Genomic DNA, 6,974 nt, shown 5'->3' with positions numbered 1-6,974 from the left:
ATTTTTTAGACTATAATTAATATAAAAAAATTCTAAAAAAAAATAGTAATAATCAAAACTTGTGAAAAAAGTGTTTTCTTGACACTTTTTCCTCATTTTTTTTATATTTTATTCAAACTAAGTGAGGCGTTAGGTACACATGTTGGGTATAATGATATATCCCTATCTGTCCTCTAAAAACAATATATAAAATGTGTGGGTACATTTAGTAAGAAAGTATATTAGTGCCATGGAATAATCACACAGCAAAAATATAAAAAGTGTGTCAGTCATTTATGAACAGAAACTGAAAACAAGCTAAGTCATGAAGGGGTTAAGCTTTTCTTTTTAACACCGGCCACTGGCCAATTTGTAAAATATTGAGCATTGGCTTTATCTGTACTTTTTTAGGAGTAAACCTCCCTACAGCTTTAGATCGGTTGTGGCTGTCTCTGACGTTATCCATTAAAATAATATTCTGCAACACCACATAGCATCTCCCAAGCATTCCGTTTGATTTTTTTTCCATGTGGCTCTCAAAGTGCCAATGAAAGGACCCTCTCCCCGCTGTATTTTTTAAAAACAATTTTTTTTGATTTGTGAAATGTATCTCCTATTCAGAAAAAAACAAAAACAAATCCAATACATTTCTGCAATACATGAACATTCCCCATGTTTTATCCTTGTAAACACCCTTCAAGTACAGAAAAATGCTTCCAGAAATGCATTTAGCCCTATTGTGGGCTGACAACACACAGGATTTTTGTGAACTGAGTATTGTCAGCCTTCCCAGTGTCTTCCCTGAACGATCCAACAACTCTTACTCTCAGAGCTCAACATCATGAAAACTAGGGATGCACCAATACCATTTTTTATCATTATAATTGGTTAGGTGACAATATAATAGAGAGGGGTGAGGTAGGTTTTATCTTGAAATAGAAATTAGAGTGTATTATCTGAGAGGCAATAGCCACAAATATTGTTAAATGCCACGACACATTACTTAGCCTGCAGCATACATTTGAGTTTTGGCAGCTGAGAACCCACTGCAGAAACATTGTGTGGCAACTTCACAATGGTGGCAAGTATCATCTTTTTTGAGGGGGTAGAAAGATGTCAGTTAAAAGTTTAGACTGTAGCATTAACAGCAGGTGTTGTGTAGTTATTGACAATCTAAGACTGGTTTATTTTAATAACTTTGAGCTGGTCCACACTGTCAGGGGACACAGACACAATACACTCTACATGCTGATGGAGGGCAGAAATGTCCTTCTAGGCAAATAATGGAGGCTGGGTACATGCAACTGCAGGATACCACAGGCCATAAAGGGGCTAATTCCACGAGCTGGAATGGGAACAGTTGCAGAGCCAGTTGTTTTTCCAAGCTGGCATTAAGGGTCTTGGGGTGATTTGAGAACATTTTTTCTTCTGCTCTGTAAAAAAGACACCAGCCCTAGGGAGGATTCTGCTGAAGACAAAAGTGTGGGTATAGGAGAATTCTGCAGTGGTATAAGCCTTCACTTGACCCATCTCTGTGTGGCTCCATGACCTTCTTCCCCGCATGATGTGGCATATCCTAAGCAGGGCTAAACATAGCGCAAGCATCGGGGCATTTTGACAAGTACTTGTCAAAATGCCGTTTTTTCCGCCCTCACCCTGCAGCGCCCTCAGGCGGCCGCTTGCCTTGCGGTAGCGCCGGGCCTGATCCTAAGCTACTAAGACCACTTCTGAGTCTTCCCTCCCTGCCACTGGGGGCTGCAGATGATTTTGCTGCAGATGTAGTAGGAGAATTTTATGTGTGTGTGAGGAGGGAATACAGAAAGTGAGGAATGAGAAATGTGGGCCTTTTCCTGCCAACTTGTCTCATTGAGGTGCTGCTCCCGCTGAGCAGTACCTTTGGTACTCAAATGGCTGGTACTTTTACCACTGCTGATATGCTGCAGGCAGAGGCTACAAACCGCAACACTGCTGTTGGCAGCAAATACATTTAGAAAGGCCTACACTGCAGAGCTCTGTGGCCTGGCCCTTGGGAAAGCAGTGGCCTGTAGCTATAGGGCCGTCTCATCAGATAGATTAGGGCGACTGCTCCTTCCAAGCTGCCTCTGCCCCTGCCCTGGACAAAATCTTCCTTCTCTGCTGTTCATTCTCTCCCTCAGAACTTTCCTCCTCTCCAGTTGTTGGTACCCACAAATAGCCTGCCACTGCAGGCAGACTTAAGGTAATGTGCAACAACCAACATTCCATCTTCAACTTTTTACCAGACAGGAAGTGAAGGAATCCCTCCAATAGACTTGCTGACTGCAGTAAAGTCCTTCTCCATGGTATCCAAAACTAAAAAAAAAAAATTGGCTATAGATACACTTTAAGGATTCAGTTAGATTGTTAAGTCCTTGTAGGTACTGTAGTGGTAGCTTTCTTAGTTTAGGGACGCTTTGTGCAGTTTTAAAATTTGCACTTGTTTTTAGTGCAGAAAGTCCAACTCAGATCTTAAAGATCCAGGCTACTGGCACCAAAAACAAATATACTGCCCTTCATCAGCATTGTGTGACTGTTGTCTTAAATGACCCATGAAGTTCTACAAATGTCTATCTTTGCATTTAATGGCCATTTCATATTGCTCGTGGGAGCCTTCTAAATTTTGAATGATACAATGTTGTATTATTAAGGCGTACAAGGTCTTTTTCTCTTGAGTTTATAGAAGTAGCACAGTCTCTAAAGACTGCAAATCAAGGACATTCTGTAAACAAGCTTTTAAAGGAAGAGATGTAGAGGAACTGGAAAATCCAGAAGCTTCAGGAGATGCAATACGTTCAAGATACAATCAAACTTTATTGGCTGCATTGAAGGACAGATAATTATACTTTGAATGCGACAATGGGATTTATACCATTGGTCCGCAGAGGAGTACAAAGAAAAAAACTATTGACTTTATTTTTTTATGACAGAATCAATAGAAGCTAATCAGGTCTTGAATGTGTTCTGAGCTGTAAATGGAGAAACAGAATAAGTCAGAGGAGACAGGGTTTTGGTGCAAAGATTTCTGTCATGGATTATAAAAAAGATTCCCAAAAGCTGTCACGGTAAGCAAGAATGTAAAGCTATGTGAAAGGAGCAGAATTAGAGATGAATCCTATTAAAAGCCAACTTCTCTTTCCTGCCGGTTTAAACTTCTCGATCTAGAAGCAATGCAATGCATTCGTTTAAACATCAATCTAAATAATATAGAGAGCCCTATGTAATTACAAAAGTATTGTTCTTGCAGACGCAGCACCTACCCTGGAATCCATCATGCGTTATTCATTTATGTTCATTTGATTTGACAAGATCAAGGCTGATTTATAAAGAACAGTGTAGAAGAGTTGCTCACTACTGTTCTTATAGTTATCAATCAGAATATCAGATTTAAACTGTCATTTTTTTCCATTGCTGGTTGGAAAATAAGAACATGAGTCTGACTGGATGTTAAATGGTCAGTTCACCACAAACTATTGTTCAAGTTAATCTAGATGCTGTAGAGAAGCCTAATTTCTGGTAATACAGCTAAATACACAGTATAAATACTTATTTGTGTACTGTTTTACCCGCTGATGGATTTCTAATTCTGCTCAGTCTTGTGATCCAGACAGCATTTAGAGGTCCTCAAACTCCATTGGCACTGGTCCTCCCTTGGCAGCACCTTCTGGTCCTGAAGAGATTTCAAGGCCACTGACTGGGTAATGAAGGAGCAGCAGCAGACCACTGATGAGTAATCACTCTGCTCTCAACCTCCTGTTCCCCCTTTCAGATAATGTACATTTAGTAGGGCCTGATTAATCCCTAGTACTGGCTCTCCCTCTCCCAGGAATTGCCCTGTTGTACAGAGTATTACAGGGATCTGATACCAAGAGGCAACTAAAGCTTATGTTCCAATACATTACGGGGCATATTTTCAGTGAGGAGCCAAATGATGTGACAATGGGCACCTCAATGATCTCTCCTGCCAGTGGCCAGATATACCTAAACTGTGAGAGTAAATATGATGATGTCACATGTCAGCATTCTAAAAGTTCAAATCTGTGAAAACTAAGTTACAGAAAAAGTGAGAATGATTTTAAAATTCTATCAGTTTTATTTCTGTCTGTGACCCTATTGGGGAAATTTTCCTTGACACCATGTTCCTTTGATGTCCCTGCAAGAAAGGAAAAGTGTGTTAGTCACTGGAAAGGGAAAAGCACAGAGCAATAAAAACATTTCAGAAATTCAAACTCTTCCTCACTCTACTTAAAATTTGTTTTTTTTTCTTCTCTTTTCTTTCCCATTTCTCGGTTTCCTCTCACTACTTACCTGATGTTTTCCCTATCCATAGATATTTGCCCTTTACTGGTATATACAAGCTGTGTCTTTGTCCAGTGGGGTGCCATCTAATACCTATTTCATGGGAGGCCTCGTGAGCCTGCAGCCCAAAATGTTGTAATGTAAGCAATGTGACCCAGATCCACTGTGCAGAGAAAGGGTCTGTTTGGTTGTTGCCTTTGGCGACAATCCCTATGGAAGTAGATCTGATGTTTTGTTTTGATTACCAATGGACTTTGGAGATCTGTATGTGTAAGTATATTTTATGTTATGTACATGTATAAAGCATTTCATAAAGACTATAATATTTAATGTATTATTAAATTTGTTTTTTGGGGTCTCCATTCAAGATATTTTCTATCTCTTGTCCTGCTGGAGAATTTCCAGCAGGTTTGCAAAAAAACAGAGACTACAACTTTTCCCCACCCCAACTAAAACAAAAAAAAAGCAATTGTTTAGTTGGCATTCAGCTTTAAAGAATGTTTTAATTTCGAATGTGGAGTATAAGCTGCCAATAAAAATCCCTCTCGTATTCTGACTGCTTGTAAGAGTTCACATGAATTTTGCCATAACTGGATGTGAAAGTAAGATGGATACCTACTGTGTACTTGTTTAATGCTGATTTTTTAAAAAGTCAATACCATTCTGAATACATTAAACATTATACTGATCCATGTACTTCAGAACCCATCTCTCTTAAAACCTTACAGTGGATGCAGAATAGGAAGTCTTAAAAAGGGTCAATTTATGAATGTTTTCACACAACTTTTGCCCAAGATTTACAAATTTTTCTGACAGGATTCAGTTTGAGGAAATATGTGAATCTTGTGTGAAATATTTTTTTTTTATAAATAGACCCCTAGGTAATGCATAGCAGGAAACACATCAGACCGTTGCACCTTTATGTGACTTTGAAGCTTATATTTAAAAGGTATTGAAATGTTCTACCCACAAGCATGAAAGGTTTCCATGTCTTCGGTAATAAAACAGGTATTGATACTGTTGATCACTCTTGAGTGGACTTAAAATAAAACATTACCCCTGTGATTTCAAAGTAACTTCCTTACACAGGTGTTGAAGTATCTACATTATTGATTGATATAATGTAATCACAGGAAGAGGTAGACCCACTAGTATCAGCCTGTGCATGTGGATGGATTTTTAAACTCAAATGCAGAGACTTTGACATCCAAGTACCGGTCATAAAGAAAGCCCACACCTCACAAGTATCTACCAAAAACCAAAATCCTAGTTTTGAGAAGTCTGACCCTTCAATGTGACTTTCAGGCACAGGCCATTCTTAAAATTGTACTGTAGTCATCTAAAAAACGTGAGAAGTAATGCAGCTGTATGGTATTTTTCCAGAAATGTCACCCCAATGATAAATCATTACCTTTTCCTATCTTCAGGTTCTGCTCCTCTGTAATCCCCACCCTTTCACATTTTTTTTCTAGGCAGCTATTTTTAACTAGCCCTCCCATCCCTACCATGATACTAGACAGTCTTGCTCCAACAATCCATACAGTATATTATTGTATTTTTTTTCCTTTCAAGAAACTCTGAAAAACCTTCCATTTGTGTCTAAAGCTGGATTAAAATACATTCTTCTATGGTAGCTAGCATGCTACCATATTCTCTAGTTACACTGGGTTTCAGGAGGTATTAGAGACTGGTAATGGATGCACTAGACTGGTGTAAGGGTTCAGAAACACCTACTTTGTCTACTTAGTAAGGGCTTGTTCACACTGAATGTGGTGCGTTCCAGAGCGGTAGCTTGCTCTATTTTTTAGCATTTGCAGTGGAACGAAACGCAGGCAAAGTTTTGCCACGCATCCGATCGTGCTGCGGGTGGGGGGTGTGTGGAAGCGGTGCCATTGAATTCAATGCACTGCCACGCCCCCTCCCATCCCAGAACGCAGGAGGACGTTTTGTGAGGGATCGCAGTGCGTTCCAGCAGCTACCGCTCTGAAACGCACCGCATTCTGTGTAAACAAGCCCTAAAACCCACTAATCTGTCTGTAAATGCCATGATATACTTGCTGTTTATAAGAGATAAGGACATACCAGTCTAATTCAACGGGCTTCCCCACAGGTGGCCACAGATGTTCTACTGCTGTTGCCCTGCAGGGGCTGTCAACTAGTAATTTAAAGCCTTGGAATTCACACTAAAAATGTAATAAATAAATCTCACAACATAACTGGGCATCCGAAATCTAAATGTGACATTGTTTAGATGGTTATAGATTAGCTTTAATAGTCAATGAGAAATTGGGTTTTTTTTTTAAAATGCATGTACCTAGGCTTTTGCTACTTTGTACTGTTGGAAATAAAACAGCATATACGGATATGTTTGAGATGTAGATGGCGCTGTAGTGCAATGCTAGACTATGCTAGTCTTTGTGTGCATGCTTATCTATGATATACAGGAAGTTCTCTCTGTATGCTGTATAATGCTGTATTCTGATGTAATATTCTGCTAAGCAAGGAAAACTTAATTCAGCATTCCTCAAGATCTCAGTGCTTCATCTAAACACATAACCAACATGTACCACGTATAAGGAAAAAAAATATTTATACAAACTAAATGACCTTATTTAAAAGAGCTAAGAGCAGTGTGCAAAGTAGTTATATGCCAGGGGTGAGCTTACTCTGACCTCCCCCCC

The sequence above is a fragment of the Nanorana parkeri genome, unplaced genomic scaffold (assembly GCF_000935625.1).
Source record: "Nanorana parkeri isolate BGI_ZX_2015 unplaced genomic scaffold, ASM93562v1 scaffold189, whole genome shotgun sequence".
NCBI lineage: Eukaryota > Metazoa > Chordata > Amphibia > Anura > Dicroglossidae > Nanorana > Nanorana parkeri.
Note: the sequence above shows the minus strand (reverse complement) of the source record.